The sequence below is a fragment of the Notolabrus celidotus genome, chromosome 21 (assembly GCF_009762535.1).
Source record: "Notolabrus celidotus isolate fNotCel1 chromosome 21, fNotCel1.pri, whole genome shotgun sequence".
Lineage (NCBI taxonomy): Eukaryota > Metazoa > Chordata > Actinopteri > Labriformes > Labridae > Notolabrus > Notolabrus celidotus.
This window is the reverse complement of record NC_048292.1, coordinates 18,819,153-18,835,201: the sequence shown is the minus strand read 5'-3', so window position 1 is coordinate 18,835,201 and position 16,049 is coordinate 18,819,153. Positions and strand designations below refer to the sequence as shown.

At 38.1% G+C, this 16,049-nt stretch overlaps 1 protein-coding gene across 1 annotated transcript in view; it reads left to right on the top strand.

The window, feature by feature from the left end:
* The first annotated feature begins 5,275 nt into the window (after positions 1–5,275).
* Positions 5,276–16,049, top strand: part of atp2b1a (ATPase plasma membrane Ca2+ transporting 1a) — a 188,256-nt gene continuing 177,482 nt past the window's right edge. Inside the window, exons 1-3 of the mRNA XM_034673108.1 lie at positions 5,276–5,544; positions 5,791–5,855; positions 9,377–9,477. The gene's annotated coding sequence lies outside the window, so the exon portion shown is untranslated. The remainder of the gene's footprint in view (positions 5,545–5,790; positions 5,856–9,376; positions 9,478–16,049) is intronic.

Below are 16,049 nucleotides of genomic sequence, written 5' to 3'. Positions count from 1 at the left end.
AGTATCAAAAGATGTAATAAGTGAACACCTCAAATGTTTTCCTGCCAATCACAGCTATATCTGATTTGGAATTTCAAAATAAAAACTAGTGGAAATATATCATATACACCACCACCAGTCAAAAGTTTGGACACACCTTCTCATTCAAAGTGTTTCATCCTTTTTTAAATTTGCATTGCACTTCCCAGCCACCATATGATTTCCCTCTCTTTGACTCTACATCTTAGACAAATACACAAAGGAACTCATCCTTGATCGTCAATGTATCATGGGAGGGTTGCGCCAAACACCGCCCTGATAATCAAAGTTTTGCACATTGTTAATTATTCATTCCTTTGTGTATTCTTTTGTATTCAGAGATGAGGTATGTACACTATTCTTTTGGTAATTCTTGCAATTTTTTTGGTTGCTAAGATACATAAGACAGAGGCAAATTACATGTGACAAAGGTCTTCATCTGGAATCAAAGCAAGGACGTCACAGCCACACGATAGGAGCCTTTAGCCAGCCTAGCCACCCACACAGGGATTATTGTTAAAAAATGGCAACATGGCTGTGTTTGGTGGCTGATTTAATTTATGCTGATTAAAAAAAAGCATTCCTCTCTGAATTTGGAACACCGCAGGATGACTCTTGTGAATAGCAGTTTTAGTTATTTTCAGGATAAACAGACCCACAGCTAGTTAGAGTATTTAGGCAGGCAAGTATTTTGTTTTATGTGCAACAGAAGGGAGAAAAAAATCCTGTCTGTATGCCGTTGCCAGGTAGAGCTCTGCAGGGATTTGGTTATGAGAGTGTGACTGTGCATGCATGTGTGAATTTTGAGGAAATTACAATGGGAGGCTGTGTATTTACCCTGCATGGCAAAGGAAATCATTCTGTTGACTGTGTGGAAAATCAATGACACGTCTCTTCTACCTTGCAGATCCCAGAGGCGGTGCACATGCTCCACATGGTGGCGCTCTGACTCAATGTCAAATGACACTTGTTCCTGGCTCTCACCTGATTCCCTCCTCGCTTCCTTCCTCCTCCATCACTATGTCCTCTTGAGCTTATGTCTGTTTTCTTGTGTTGACAGAGGCTGCATGTGTGTTGCACCATCTGCTGTGGCATGTTGCTGTGTCGGAGGGGCCCCAGCAGACACACACACAAACACACACACACACACACGCACACGCACACACAGAAACTAAAATTATTGGAGCATATGAGTTCATACAAGGTGATTTTTTTGGTTTCGGACTCTCAGGGATATGAGTTCTGTTTCTGGGGTGGAGAGGGGAACGAAATGAGAGCAAGACTTGGTTAATTCTGTCTGAGCTGGAAGCCTCAGCTCCCCCAGTCTTAACATGGGGGCTTGTCTCTTCTGGTTCCAGAGAGTGTGGTGAAATGCCCCGTGGAGGAGGAGAGCATGGCTTGGGCGAGTCAGTGTGATCAGCACACACATGACTGTGTAAAAGGACCAAGGATATTAATAAGGGTACTCAAATGGGTTTGTGACTTATGTGTGTGTGTGTGCAGTAAGAAAAGAAGAACTCGCTTTGATTGGTCTCTGCATTACAAACACATATTACACACACACAAAGCATACACACAGAGTTATTTTTAGCCACTGTCGCACCCTGCGCCCTGTGCTTTGTCTCCCTCTGCCCCCCCCTCCCCTCCCCACCTCTTCCTCTTCTTCTTCTCTACAGGGAATGGAAAGGACAGCAATTCATTGTTTGAGACCAATTTTTCTTCTTCTACTACTTTGTTGGAGTGAAGTGTTGGAAAGAGACAACAGGAAGAAAGAGATACAAGTTCATACAGATCAGGAGTGAGATGGAGGAGAAGAAGAATGAAAATCAATCCTTTTTCCTACTCTGACATATTTTTTCTCCTCCATGCTCTGACACACGCAAATATATTGACACGTGGGCTGTCTTCCACACATTTCTTATTGTTCTGAACATAGACACAGACCATTTACATTGCAGAACAATCAATCACAGACCACAACATGTGTTGTCCACCAATTCCCAGGAGAGCTTATCATTATTCTCTTAATTCACACATAATTTCTGCACATTTACACCCGGCACAATATCGATCGCCTGGTTTAAGAAGTAAACCATGGATCCTGCTCATACAGTAAATGAGGCAATTTCTATTTTGGTTGTCCTATCATGTTTGGTATGTAACATGTCGATTGTCGATAAGAATTGTATCCAGACATGTCCCTGCGATCAATATGCTCTTGTGCTTACATTGATTTGTGCTTCAGTGCTGCTAAAATTAACTGCACTTTTATTGACGACTTCATCTTACATTTTTCTTCTCACATGGTCAGCCACATGTGGATGTAAATGTAGGCTATCTGTATGTAGTGCTTGCGACAGCTTCCCCAAGGCCACAAAGAAACTGTCAAAGCACACAAGTGCTAATATACTGTATACTGACACTGTCTTACTGCATCCGTGCTTTAGAACACATGCAAACCTGCTTTTTGGGATTAAAAAATATAAATACAGAGCAGACAAGATCATATATTCTTTATTTGGCAAGGCATCTGAAGTATCAGGGTACAAGATAGTGAAAGAATTTAGGTAGATGGCTGTCTAACATGAGTCTGGTTCTGCTCGAGGCTTCTGCCTGTTAATGTTACAACACTAAATGTTATCTCAAGACGCTTTTACAAACATAGCAGGTCTACACCATACTCTATGTTGTTTCTAAATGAGAACTGGTTCTCAAACATTTTTACCTGGTAAAATAAAGGTCTAATAATGTTAAATTATTAACAAAGACCCAACATCAAGACAGGACACGATCCAGTCCCCTCTTACTGACAGGACTCGATCTTCTCTCATCTTAATCCACCATGAGCATTGCACCTTGCAGTATTTAGCTAGTTACAGCGGCAAGGAAAAACTTCCTTTTAACAGGCAGAAACCTCAAGCAGAAACAGACTCATGTTAGACAGCCATCTGCTTCGACGGAGTTGGGGTTGGAAAGAGAGATAGAGGAGAATAAGAGAGAGGGGGAGCAATGATAGTGATGAGACGAATAGTAAAAGTAGTAACTGTTGCCACTGGAGTCCAGCACGTCCGTATCAGCTGGAGCCTGGAACGTCCAGGGCAGCAGGACGTCCATGACAGCGACTCTGACGAACCTACGAGACATGGGAGCTCAGGGACTCCAGAAAGGTCTATGATTACTTTCAGTGGGACAGGGAGAGTTAAAGTAAGTGATGGGGAGAGGGGGGTGAGATAGGATCCCAGTGTGTCAGTGCGCCAGTTCCCAAGGCAGTCTAAGCCTTTAGCAACATAACTGAGAGCTGGTCAAAGCCTGAGCCAGCTCTAACTATAAGCTTTATCAAAAAGGAAAGTTTTAAGCCTAATCTTAAAGGTAGAGAGGGTGTCTTCCTCCCGGACCTAATCTTAAAAGTAAAGACCCTGACTGGTAGATGATTCCAAAGGAGAGGTGCCTGATAACTGAAGGCTCTACCTCCCATACTACTTTTAGAGACTTTAGGTACGACAAGCAGCCTGCATGCTGGGAGTGTAGTGTTCTAGAGGGGTAATATGGCACTACGAGCTCTTTAAGATACGAAGGTGCCTGTCCATTAAGAGCTTTATAACATAAAGGGGTATTAATAAATCAAACTACAAAAGAAAAAAAAGTAAGACACAAATAGTCAGAAAGTAATGTTAAAAATGTTGCAATTTATAAAATGAAAGAAAGGACGGAAGAAAGGACTGATGAATGAAATATTGAAATATTATGGTTAGGCGATTGAAGAATTCTAATCAAGGCACAGAGCATGCAGTTAATAACAATGTGAGAGCAATTAAATCATCATTACAATTATGGATCATGAATAAGAAATAACAGAGCAGCCTTAGCAGCCACTCTTAATGAAATTAGTACTCATACAACTGTGAGTTAATATCAATATCATGGTGCCATGTCTTTAACAAGTGTTAAAGGGTTTAAAAATTAATCAGGAACTTCTTTTGTATTCATCTGATTCATTGAGTTACTCAGAAACCACAACTTTCTATATGATTTACAAGATAAAAGTGATTGCACCAGTGGTTGATCAGGTTGGTAGATATATTAACTAGAGAACCCTGTACCCAAATATAAGTTGACTAGAGTATCAACTACATTACCTCAAGACGCTTTTACAAATGTAGCAGGTCTAGACCACGCTCTATGTTAAATTATTTACAAAGACCCAACATCAAGACAGAACAAGATCCAGTCCCCTCTTACTGACAGGACTTGATCTTATCTAATCGTAATCCACCATGAGCATTGCATCTCGCAGCTAGTTACAGCGGGGAGGAAGAACGTTCTTTTAACAGGTAGAGACCTCGAGCAGAACCAGACTCATGTTAGACACCCATCTTCCAAGTTGATGTTGGAAAGAGGGATTGAGGAGAATATAAGAGAGAGCAATGATAGCTTTGAACACTAATACATTATGATGAGTAAACACCTGCGCTTAAACTCTATTAAAAGAACAAGCCTTACTGGGAGTTGTACATTGTTTTCATTAAGATGGTTAAGCTACAACGATTACAGTCTATGTAAACCTTTCTTCTGGTTTTTTTTATAGCTTTAAGATTTCAATAGATACTTGCACAAAACAGTATTCCTAAAAAAATAGTGGTTACTACTCTAGAGATGAAAAACATGTAGGCTGAATGAAGTATAAAGGTAGTAATTTTTCACATTAAAAGTATTCCATTAAAAGTGATGTCCTCAATTAAAATTAGCGGTATACTCTTATTTAACAACAACACAAGCTCACTGTCTGTATCAAAAGTAAAACATTCTCATGCAGTATGCACTATTTTTAATGTATTATTATTATTATTATTATTATTATTATTATTATTATTATTATTATTAGTAATATTTAGGTATAAGTCTCAAATGTACAGAAGCAGAGTTACTTTTGCGTTTGAGTAACTATTACATTTAAGCACTTGACTACCGACATGAATGCCCTGCATGCTTGTCATATCAAGCCTATAAACCAAGTTTTTGTCCCAAGAACCAATATTTATTTTTAGCAGTTTTTAGCACTTCCGCATTGGACTCCTATTTTTACACCGGAGTTTTTTTTTTTGTTTTTTTTTTAACCTTTATTTTACCAGGAATAGTCCCATTGAGATATGAAGTTTCACAAAATAGAACAGGACAAAACATATAGTGACAATTAACTAATACATTGATTTATAAATTAGCAGTGTTAAGCTCTAAAACATGCACAACAGGTTGCTGCTTGGTCTAACACTGTCGAGATTCTTTTTCCCATAACAACCTGCGAACCATACATTATACCTTACTTATTTACATCTGGCTAAACAGCATCACATTAGCATTTTTACCACCACAGAAACACTCAACTTAAACTATAGTGTCAGTGAAGGAGAAGTGTGAGCAGTCCTATAATTAAACGAGTCTTAAATCATGTTAAGCTAGCTAGGTTAATGTTAGCTTCAAGTATAGTAGATGGCAAGCAGCAAGGGCATGCAGGAGGTGGTCCAGCAGGTAAGGCGTTTATTAATCAAGTAATATTTCTCTGCATTTTAAGCGTTATGAAGATTTCAGTTATGCAAACACATTAAATGCTTATGAAACCAGTTATGAAACCAGTATTTTATTGTCTTATGCCGTTTTCTCATCATGGCAGTGGCTGCTTCTCATTAGTAGCTTCACAGAGGATATTATTCTGAAAAGTTAAAGGCATAGTGTCCTGAATGTTTTTGGATAATATATATATATATATTTTATTAGGTGCAGAAAAGCAGTAGCAGGGCATAGATAAGAGCACATCAGCAGAGAGAGCAACAGGGTCTCAGGTGAGTGCAATGATGAAGTGTGCTATATTTAAGCTGATATGTTTTTAACATCTTCTCATGGAATACCACATGACTTTGAAAAGTAGCTTTTAACACACGAGTGCCACTTTACCTGCAGGGCTGCAATGTGCTCTAAAATGTGTGCTGCAGGCTGTAATAATGTTTTACAATCATATTTTGTAAGCTTGCTGGTTTAAATAGGAAACAGAACTCCATAATACTTCATTTTTGAAGAATGCTTGTACTTGTACTTCACCTCAGGGTACATAATGATATAATTTAATTGCATAAGAAGCTCAGAAAAATAAAATAAAGAGATACTGCATGTCCTAGTTCTTTGTGATTTAATTGATGTTGAGTAGTAGCAGTCACAGGATGTATTGGATTCTATAAATGCTGATATGTGGTCATGTTGTTGGCATTGTATGTAAGCTGTGTGTGTATTTGTGCTCCAGAGCTCATGCAGTCTTTATTTTCAGAACGCTTCATAATTTATCCAAGAAAAGGATTTCATACACAAGGTTATCTGACTCAGGGCTTACCAAGAATACTGACGTCATGGTTATTTATTCATCCAATTTTGGAACAAACACTTACTATTATACTCTAAAATGTCAGATGATACAAGGAATAGATTTGATAACTGCTCTGATGAATACATTTTTTTAGATTTATCGTCCAGATTATACATTTGTTGCTCCATCCTCTATACTCGACATCTATCCTATGTATTTGGAAGATAGGTATCTTTTTTCTAGGTCAATTTGTATATGAACCAAAAGAGGAGCCTTTGTTTTTCTAACTCTGACATAGAGCTGGGCGATATTGAAAAAAGATGTTATCACAATATTTTCTTTCATATCATATCGATATCCATAAATGTCGCGATAAAAATCAAATCATCAATTATCAATTATTTAAATTTGAAGGCAGATTTTTGCTCCTCAGTGAAAGTTGAGTTGAGTCGGTTTGTTAGCTTGTATCTGGATTAGGGATGACCACAATTAATCGATTATCGATTGCGTGTCGATTATCGATTAATTGATTGTTAAGAAATTACTCGAAGCACGCATTTTTGTTTTCAATTTTCCGTCACGTGGAACAAACATCATGTGGTCTCATATTACACTCAGCTATCATGGAGGTGTTTTTAGTTTAAAGCAAGTTTCGAAGGTTCACAACTATAAACAGGACATTTCCCACCTTTGGATACAAAGGCAACAGACAGGTGGGAAATTCAGGTACACTATGTTTGCAGACCAGCAACATCAGAGCCGTCTGAGCTTTTCTGCAGCTGGACTGATTATGACCCGGTTGCGCTCCCGACTGACACCTGATCAAATACACGTGTTTATTTTTCTCAATAAGAACGAGTAGACAGAAAACTGGACACTGGGAGTCTAAAGTAATTTTCTGTTAGTAGTCTCAGCCTTCACTTTATAAGATTATGTCCGCGGAGAATATTTTAATGAGCCTGATCGTTGATATTCTGCGTGTCAAACATATACCCGTATTCAATCCCGTCAGTGATATGCATTTTGTTGCTGTAGAAAATATAATTTAGGGGGAAGACAACGTATTTGGCCTTTTTTTTTACATAAGAATAATAATGTTTTTTTTTAATCAATTAATCGATAATTGATCGTTAACATTTCCAAAGATTGATCACGGAAAATACTTAAAATGAACATCCCTAATCTGGATTAAGTTCTCTGATAAGCTTCTTGAATCCCTCATTTTGACAGTTAAACGGGAAGCAGGTCTTTTGTAAAATATCAGATTTTTGTGAAGTTTTAGTTTGTAGATTCTTATTTTTCTCAGGTTGAGACAGATTTATTTACCCACACCCTGAAAGTGTGTTTAATTAAGTGTATTAAGTTAATAGTTAACATGTAGTCAGCACAGTGTGTTGACAACTCTGCTTTAAGCTGGTAGGTTTTACATTTCCTTCAGTGTCGCTCGTTTCAGCTGTTTACATTACTCCATTACTTCAAACGTCTTTAAGCCCGCCTACCTCTCACCCTGCAACATGATTGACTGTTCAATGTTGTCTTCTTCTTCTTCTTCATTATTGCCCCCTTCCTTTCCAGTGGTTGAGGGTTGTAATTACAGGTTTAAATATATTAAATTTTTATCTCAAATTATTGAGATATTTATATTCATTTTGCATCTTAAAGCTCTTAACTGCAGTTTCCTCTCCTCTCTTCCACCAAACCAGAAGTAGTTACTGACCTGCCATATTAAGTGGCATCCCAAAGCTCTTAACGCTGCTCGAAGGACAGAGGAGAGAGGACGTTGGAGACTGATTGGAGGAGCGATGAGAGAGGATACACGACTTACAGCCTTTGCGGAAGTCTTTTCGCTGACAGACACGCCCCCTTATCGGATATCACTCACTGATTGGACTTCTCTCACACACAAGCTTAAAAACCGTCTGGTTTCTTCAACTTTCACTCAGGAGCAAAAATCTGCCTTTAATTTTAAATGAAATAATGATTAGATTTTTATCGTGATAATTATTAATATCGACTGATATGAAAGAAAATTTTGCGATAACATCTTTTTCAATATCACCCAGCTCTAAATTAGGTATTTTACTGGTAAATCGCTTCAGGATACAAAATGAACAGAGTGCAAATTCTCTCCATGTGCAGGTGTTTGTGAAACAGGTAAAGCACAGAGACAAAGCTCTGTTACTGTTTATATTATCAGAGTTATTACAGTGCAGATGTGTGCAGGGACAAACAGATGGTAATGCTGACTGACAGCTGATCCAGGGGTAATCAGCTGATGCTGGCAACGCAACCCCGAAATCGCTTCACGTGACGCTTCGGAGGAAAGGACATATCATGTCCCTTCAAACAAATCTCTTCATTTCCTTGCATCTCTGGTGGAAGGGACTAAGACCAAGTGAACAACGCAAGATTAAGTAAATGAGTGTTTGTGAGAGGAAACGAGTCAGCCTTCAAATTACAGTGATTTTCTTTTGCGCAAAAAAGAAGGAAAGAAAACCTAGCAGATAGGCAAGATTACTGCAGTTTTATAACCACCTCAGCGGATTCAAATTAATAGAGAGCATTTACAAAATACTGCCGTAGCTTCCCCCAAACAGCCATTACTATTATCCCATAAATCAATGTTTTCATCTCAGATAATAGGTTTTGAAAATGTGGACCTTTGGTGAAAACAAACACCCTGTGAAGCCGATCTCTCAGTCAGTGGTGCACCTGTGTACATTAATTTGTTAAGCAGGTTTCCTCTGTGTGTATTGAGCAACAAGGGCACAATAAACCTAAAATTAAAGTCTTAGCATTGGATTTTTAGTAACCTTGAAATACTGGTAAGACATTTTTATGAAAAACTTGTTTTTGTCTCCAGACGTCATACAACTTAAATCCTTTATCCCGTTAAATCAAATACTTAAAGCTGATTCTGCCTTAACCTGAAACACAGAAAGAGTGTATTTGTGCTGAAATTGTTTAGATATCTTTCAGATGGCTGATGTAATTGGTGTCTTACAGGCGAAACATGAGACTTCAGAGGGTGACACAGAAGTTTGGAGCGGTGCTTGACTGAACAAAAAGAAGGGGATTGGATCTACAAATTGAATCTGGTCCAGAAGGTAGGATAAGCTTTTATTTTTTTGTGCTGCATTTGGTGACTTTTTTTGCCCCCATTCTTACTGGTCTTTTGGATTTCATATGTGAAGTTGCATTACTTTGTGCCTGGAAGAGGGTCAAATTATTTCTGAAAATGTGTGTCTGTCCTTTATACACAGCACAATGTTGAGTTGTGTTTTCTGTGTATTTGAAAATGTGTTGCGTGTTTCCACTTGAGGGTAAGAAAGGCTTGCAGGTTAGCGAAGATGCCTTCGTATTTTGTACCCAACAGTTCTAACTCTATTTTTTCTTTTAAAGATTTATTTTTGGGCTTTTTTTCACCTTTATTGGATAGGACAGCTGAAGAGAGACAGGAAATGTTGGGAGTAGAGATTGGGGGAAGACATGCAGTAAATGGTCGACCGGCTGGGAGTCGAACCGGCGACCACTGCAACAAGGACTATAGCCTCTATGCGTGGGACGCTTAGACCGCTAGGCCACCAGCGCCCCTCTAACTCTATTTTTAACACAAAAGACAGAAAGTTCTAACTTCTTTATTCATCCACTGGGCCATCAAACCCATTCAGTTTAACGGGCAGAAACCTCCAACAGAACCAGACTCATGTTAGACAGCCATCTGCCTCAACCGAGTTGGCTCTGCTTAAATTTCTGCTCTTCTGAAATGCCTATTCAATTGACACCTGCTGTATTTCTGTTTTTGGTGCTAACGTTAGCCGTGCGTCTGCTGATTCACATTTCTGTGTCCCTCTTTGTTGCAATGACATCTTGTCAGGGATATCAAGATTTGTCATGTTAAAACTTGACGACTTTGTCCTCCTCTAGGGGTACTTGTGGCAAATGTTTTGCAAATTGTAATTATGTTATCCTCCTCTGAAATATTGAGTGACAAACACACTGGTGATACCATTTTTACTCTCTTGTTTATGTTTATGTTTATTTATTTGCACAATTAAAAGAAAATACACACAAAAAAAGAGCAAAGTTAAATAATATACTGTGCAGGAAGAGGCAGAAAACTCAGAGAGCTTATTTGAAGCCTCCACTCAAATAGTGTTCTAATATCAAAAATGAAATAAAAAATACTAAATTGACACATATAAAGACAATAGTTGATACTAAAAATAAAATAACATAAGAAATACAAAATTAACAATTAATATAAATACAGTTATTACATCAACAGAGTTCAAAAGTACAAAATATGAATATGATGTGTTTGGACACCTACTCTATGAGTATTTGGTTGAGCATGATGAGTATAATTGTCAGCTTGTTGAAGCTACGCTTTTCTCAGTATGTAATGGCAGATTGCAAAACACCACCATCTGAGTCCGAATGTGTAGACTTGTCAAAAAGTAAATAAGATCATTTTTTATTGTTTGTTTTTAGTGGCTTAAATTGTATAGTGGAGTATTCCATTCCAATTATGGGGTGATAATTAATTTTGCTGATACCATGCATCCCTAATAAAATATAATTTCTTGTTATAGAGTTAAAGCTCCTATGGGGATATTTTGGCCTGTTTTAAAACAGACTGAAATTATGATTGATGTCTTTTTATGATGTAAAAAAGACATTCAACAAGAGGAGTGACTGTTCCTACTTAGTTATCTTCTATGTCTGAAATAGGGCTGGGCGATAATTCAATAACTTTAATTATCATGATATAATTTTTCTCAATATAAATATAAAAAATATTCAATAAAAATGTGATATATTTAAACACCCGTAATCCATACTAACCTTAAAAGGGAGTGCACTGCTCACAACAATTATAAACTGATACACAGTATGTGATATATCTTTGTTGTGAATTTAAATCAAATTATGTAAATTACCTCAACCTGAGAAAAATAAGAATCTACAAACTAAAACTTCACAAAATATATCATCTTACCCAAATGAGTGATTCAAGAAGCTTATCAGAGTACTAAATCCCAGTTACAAGCTTCTTAAACTTTTAAAAATGTGCCTTAAATGTAAATGGAATAATGTTTGATAATTATCTTTATGATATACGATATTATCGACTGATATGAAAATTTTTATCGTGATAACACCTTTTTCAATATCGCCCAGCTCTAGTTGGAAACCTCTGGTGAGTTTATAGGTGTCAAACCAGGTGATAACCTGCATGCTGCTGATACAGAACTTTGTCATATAGTCAATTTTTTTTAAGTGAAACATTTGACTGTTAGAAGGAGGCAGGATGAGATTACTATACACTTATGGCACAAAATCTGCAAACACTTTGTCCCCAAGGGGGCGCCAAAATCAACACAAACTAAAAGTTCCTCACAGGAGCTTTAAGGTTGATTTTGGCGAACTCAAGACTGCTAAAGAAACATTGAAGTACTGACAAAAAGAAAGGAGAGTAATCACTGTTACCAAAATATAAAGCACAGACTGTGTAAATTTGGTCTTCAGTGGAATTCCTGACAGCTGAACTAAAAGGAGCCTCAAAAATACGTCACTGCAAACCACATACAACCTCTAAAAGACATGAAGGATGTCACTTGAACATACTGTCAAGAGACTACTTGCAAGAAGCTAATTTTACTATTTGGTGTGTCTCTCCCACCTATCAACAGACAGACAGACAGACACACACACACAGACACACACATACCAACATCCTTAGGGAGTCAGTTCTAAGTTTGGGTGCTGCTAAGTCTTGCCAGGAAACCCTATACCCCTCATTGTCCCTGGGACGCGGGCACTTCACATATGACATTTGAAGGATGGTCCAACAAGATTGTGTGTGTGTGTGTGCGTGTGCGTGTGTGTGTGTGTGTGTGTGTGTGTGAAGTGTGGTTCATATGTGTAATTAGCAAGACGTGTGGATTAATGCATGCATGTACACTTTGATCTGCATGTGTGCTAATTGAAACGTGCTGTACTTAGCGAGTGTGAAGCTAAACATGCATAAAGGTGTGAGATGTTTAATGCTAAGGGGGTTCAGGAAGTGAATCAGAGGGATAAGGGTACCTCACTCTGAACTCAGGGGTGGGTGGGGGTTGAGGGGAGGTAGGGTGACATTTGTCCAAAATAACCATTGTGCTACATCTGTGCTATTGGGGAGTCCAGGGGGTCCAGCGGGTGGGGGATGGGGACGGGGGGTTAGCCAGGTGAAGCCGCCTCAGATCTGCCCTGGTCCACTAAAAGCTCAAAGGTCACATCAGCAGTTGTTAAACTAAATGTTCGAGGTCAGCCAAAGGTCCTGTGAGTGTTTAAACAATGCATCCAAACAAAGCGTTCCAGCAATGCAAACAAAGCGTTTCAAAGGCACCTCAAAAACTCAGATGATATGATTTCATGCTAATTCAAGCAAACGAGCCATTAGATCACGAGGCCTCTGAGGGCTCAGACTTGCCTGCCCTGCCTCCTTGTATTATGATTGTATCTATTTGCCCGCATAGCATTATGGGAATTGGGGAGTTTGTGTTTACACATCTCTGCTGACCTCTTGGCCATGATGCCAAAATGAATAAACATGAGCACTGGGGAACAACAGAAGAGTGTTTTTATTTTTTTTAGATCAGCTTTTTCGAGGTCCTTCAAATACAACTGGGCGATAATTCGATAACGATAATTATCATGATATAATTTTTCGATATATATTTATTTAAACCTGTAATTACACCCCTCAACAACTGGAAAGGGAGGGGGCGCTAATGTGTCTTAAACGCTAGTTGCCCCCCAACACTAGACAGCAGAAGAAGACGACATTGAACAGCCAATCATGTTGCAGGGTAATAGGTAGGCAGTCTTCAAGACATTTGGAGCGGAGGAACACAGCTGTAACAAGTGGCTTCATACGGGACCTGAGATTTGAAATTTCTTTATATTTTTCGTCACAAGCTGTTGCATATCATGTGTCAGCTTGTGTTGGTATGTCAATAAAAAACCTTGAATCCTTGAAATGAGAAAACACAAAACCTACCAGCTCAAAGCAGAGTTGTTAGTCTAACACTGTGCTGACTCCTAACCTAATACACTTAATTAAATACACTATCAGGATGTTGGTAAATAAATCAGATTATACAAACGATCTCAACCTGAGAAAAATAAGAATCTACAAACTAAAACTTCACAAAAATCCCATTGTACACTAAAGACCTGCTTCCTGTTAGCACTGTCAAAAATGAGGGATTCAAGAAGCTTATCAGAGAACTAAATCCAGATACAAGCTAACAAACCGTCTGGTTTCTTCAACTTTTCACTCAGGAGCAAAAATCTGCCTTTACATTTAAATGAAACAATGATTCGGTTTTTATCCTTATAATTATCTATATCGACTGATGTGAAAAAAATTATCATGATAACCTCATTTTCAATATCGCCCACCTCTACCTGCAAAGCCAGCTCAACTGTCCCCGCTTATTTTGACTCGTTCCCATCACTGATTCTTCTGTGACTTTTCACTTTTTCCACAAAAATGCCCCTCCGTTATCTCAGTCCTGAGATAAACAACACCACGCTCTGTTGACTCCACATAATCGCCCCTCATAGTGTTTGATTAATGCTAATTAACAAAAATTGATGCATACAAATAGGCAGCATTATGCACCGGTAATTAAGCCTGGAGAGTGCAAAATACTATTAAAAAGAGTTCACCTTTCAGGCTTATGCTCGTAATGTCGGCTCAGTTGTAATCAGTGTGTTGTGTTTGTGTGTCTGCTCCCATAATGACTCATGACTATACTAAAAATCTGCATACATAGGATCTTCTGGCATTATTTGTGTAATTAGAGACGTGTATAACACAACAGAGGTGCGTAAGGTCAATCTCAGGGAAATCAACAACACTTTAATTGGCAACACTATACCAAAGGTCATATCATTCAGAGTCCCAGATGAATACATAATGAACCACAATGTTTTTTCTTATAAGAACAATGAGGAAGGTTTTTAACGCTCACCAGTTGTGAAAACATTGAGTATGGCAGAAACAATGAGTCCATTAATCGACTGTTTGTTTGACAGAGAATCAGACGACTGGCCTTTAAGTAAGTTGCTATTTGTTATTTTGCAATTCTGAATGCCTCTTTGTTGTTGACAAAGAATTATATGTTTTACAGTTGCTTACTGTATGAAAGCAAAACAACCAAACTGATCTAGTTATCTTGGAAAAACAAATTCAGAATATTTGGAAGCTCCAGTTTGGAGTTTATTTTACAAGTTATGAAAGAGACGGAAAAAAATACTGATGTCTATTTACAGGTTAGAAAAGGGAACCCAAACCATCCATATGAGGATTGGGAATTTTACAAATGTAATGTTCTTTGAACTTTGTTGTAATATTCTAGATTCCTTTTTTTTTTTTTCAAATACATTTTTTTTGTCCAAATGCATTTTTACCCCCCCAAATGTAGTTTTTTTTTTTTAAATCTCAGTTAACCTCACTAGAAAGGACTCATATTGCTTTAATGCCAAGTAAAACTTTTGATAATTTTTTCAACAATCAAGCCAATTGGCGAAATAACAAATTATGTCTTTTAAACACAATTTTCATGATCTGTTATATCGGCATAAATCAATTTTCTGCAGTGAAAGTAAATATTCATACATTACGGGAACTTCTGTTTTGGTTGTTAACCTTCCTCAGCATCTGATCTGCTCCGTGCCCATCAGTCGGGGGCTGATGTTCCATCTGAGTGCTCAGTGTGAGGCGGAAGAGTCTCACTGAGAGTCTAAATGTTTGTAGGTGGAAGCATGGAGCACTTTACTGATAGAACCACAAATACACAGAAACAAACAAGTACCCAAGGGTCTTTTGTGTGTGCTTGTCTCATTAATTGTTTCCTTGATGGCAGAAAACAATGGCAGCATGTAATCACAGATCAATTTCCTTTACTAGAACGTCATACTGAGGCAGAAAATATGGCTTTTTAGATACTACTTAGTCACATACTGGGCTTGTGCAGCTGTCAGTCAATGTCAAACTACACAGATTAGTACTGCTTTTTACCATGGAAACCATGTTTGAATTGCCCATTCCTGCAACTTCATGTGATGCAATTTCTCTATTTTTATACTGTTGCTTGGCATCTGGGGTTTTAGTCAGAGTGTTGAGTACAAGTAGCGATTAATAACACTGAGAAGAAATACTTTGAAAAGAATGAATTTCTTGTTGCTGACCTTCCTTGCCTGAATACATTTCAAATAAGTTGTTGGCTAACTTCTTCCATCTTTTCTGTCATAATACACCGCCTATTCATGTCTTCTTCTATCTGTATTATATCCTCTATGACTTTTCAGGCAACAGCCTCACTGTCAGACAAAGTGAATTTGGGATTTAGTTTCAATACCAGACAAGACTGGGACATATCGTGATGTCAGCTTCAAGACTTGAAGCATCCGTCATCAAAATTGATCAGTTTTCACGATTTCAAAATGCAGCACGAAGCAGGACAGTCAGACAGCTGGAGTCATGTGACCAAGGTTACTGCATTAATTGATATCCATGTTGTCTTTCTGGTCCTCTGAAAACCTCTGACCTGTTGACTCCAGGCCTGGCTCTGCTCATCATGACGGTTTGTTGTTGTAGTTAAGTGAAATACGATCTGGTGAT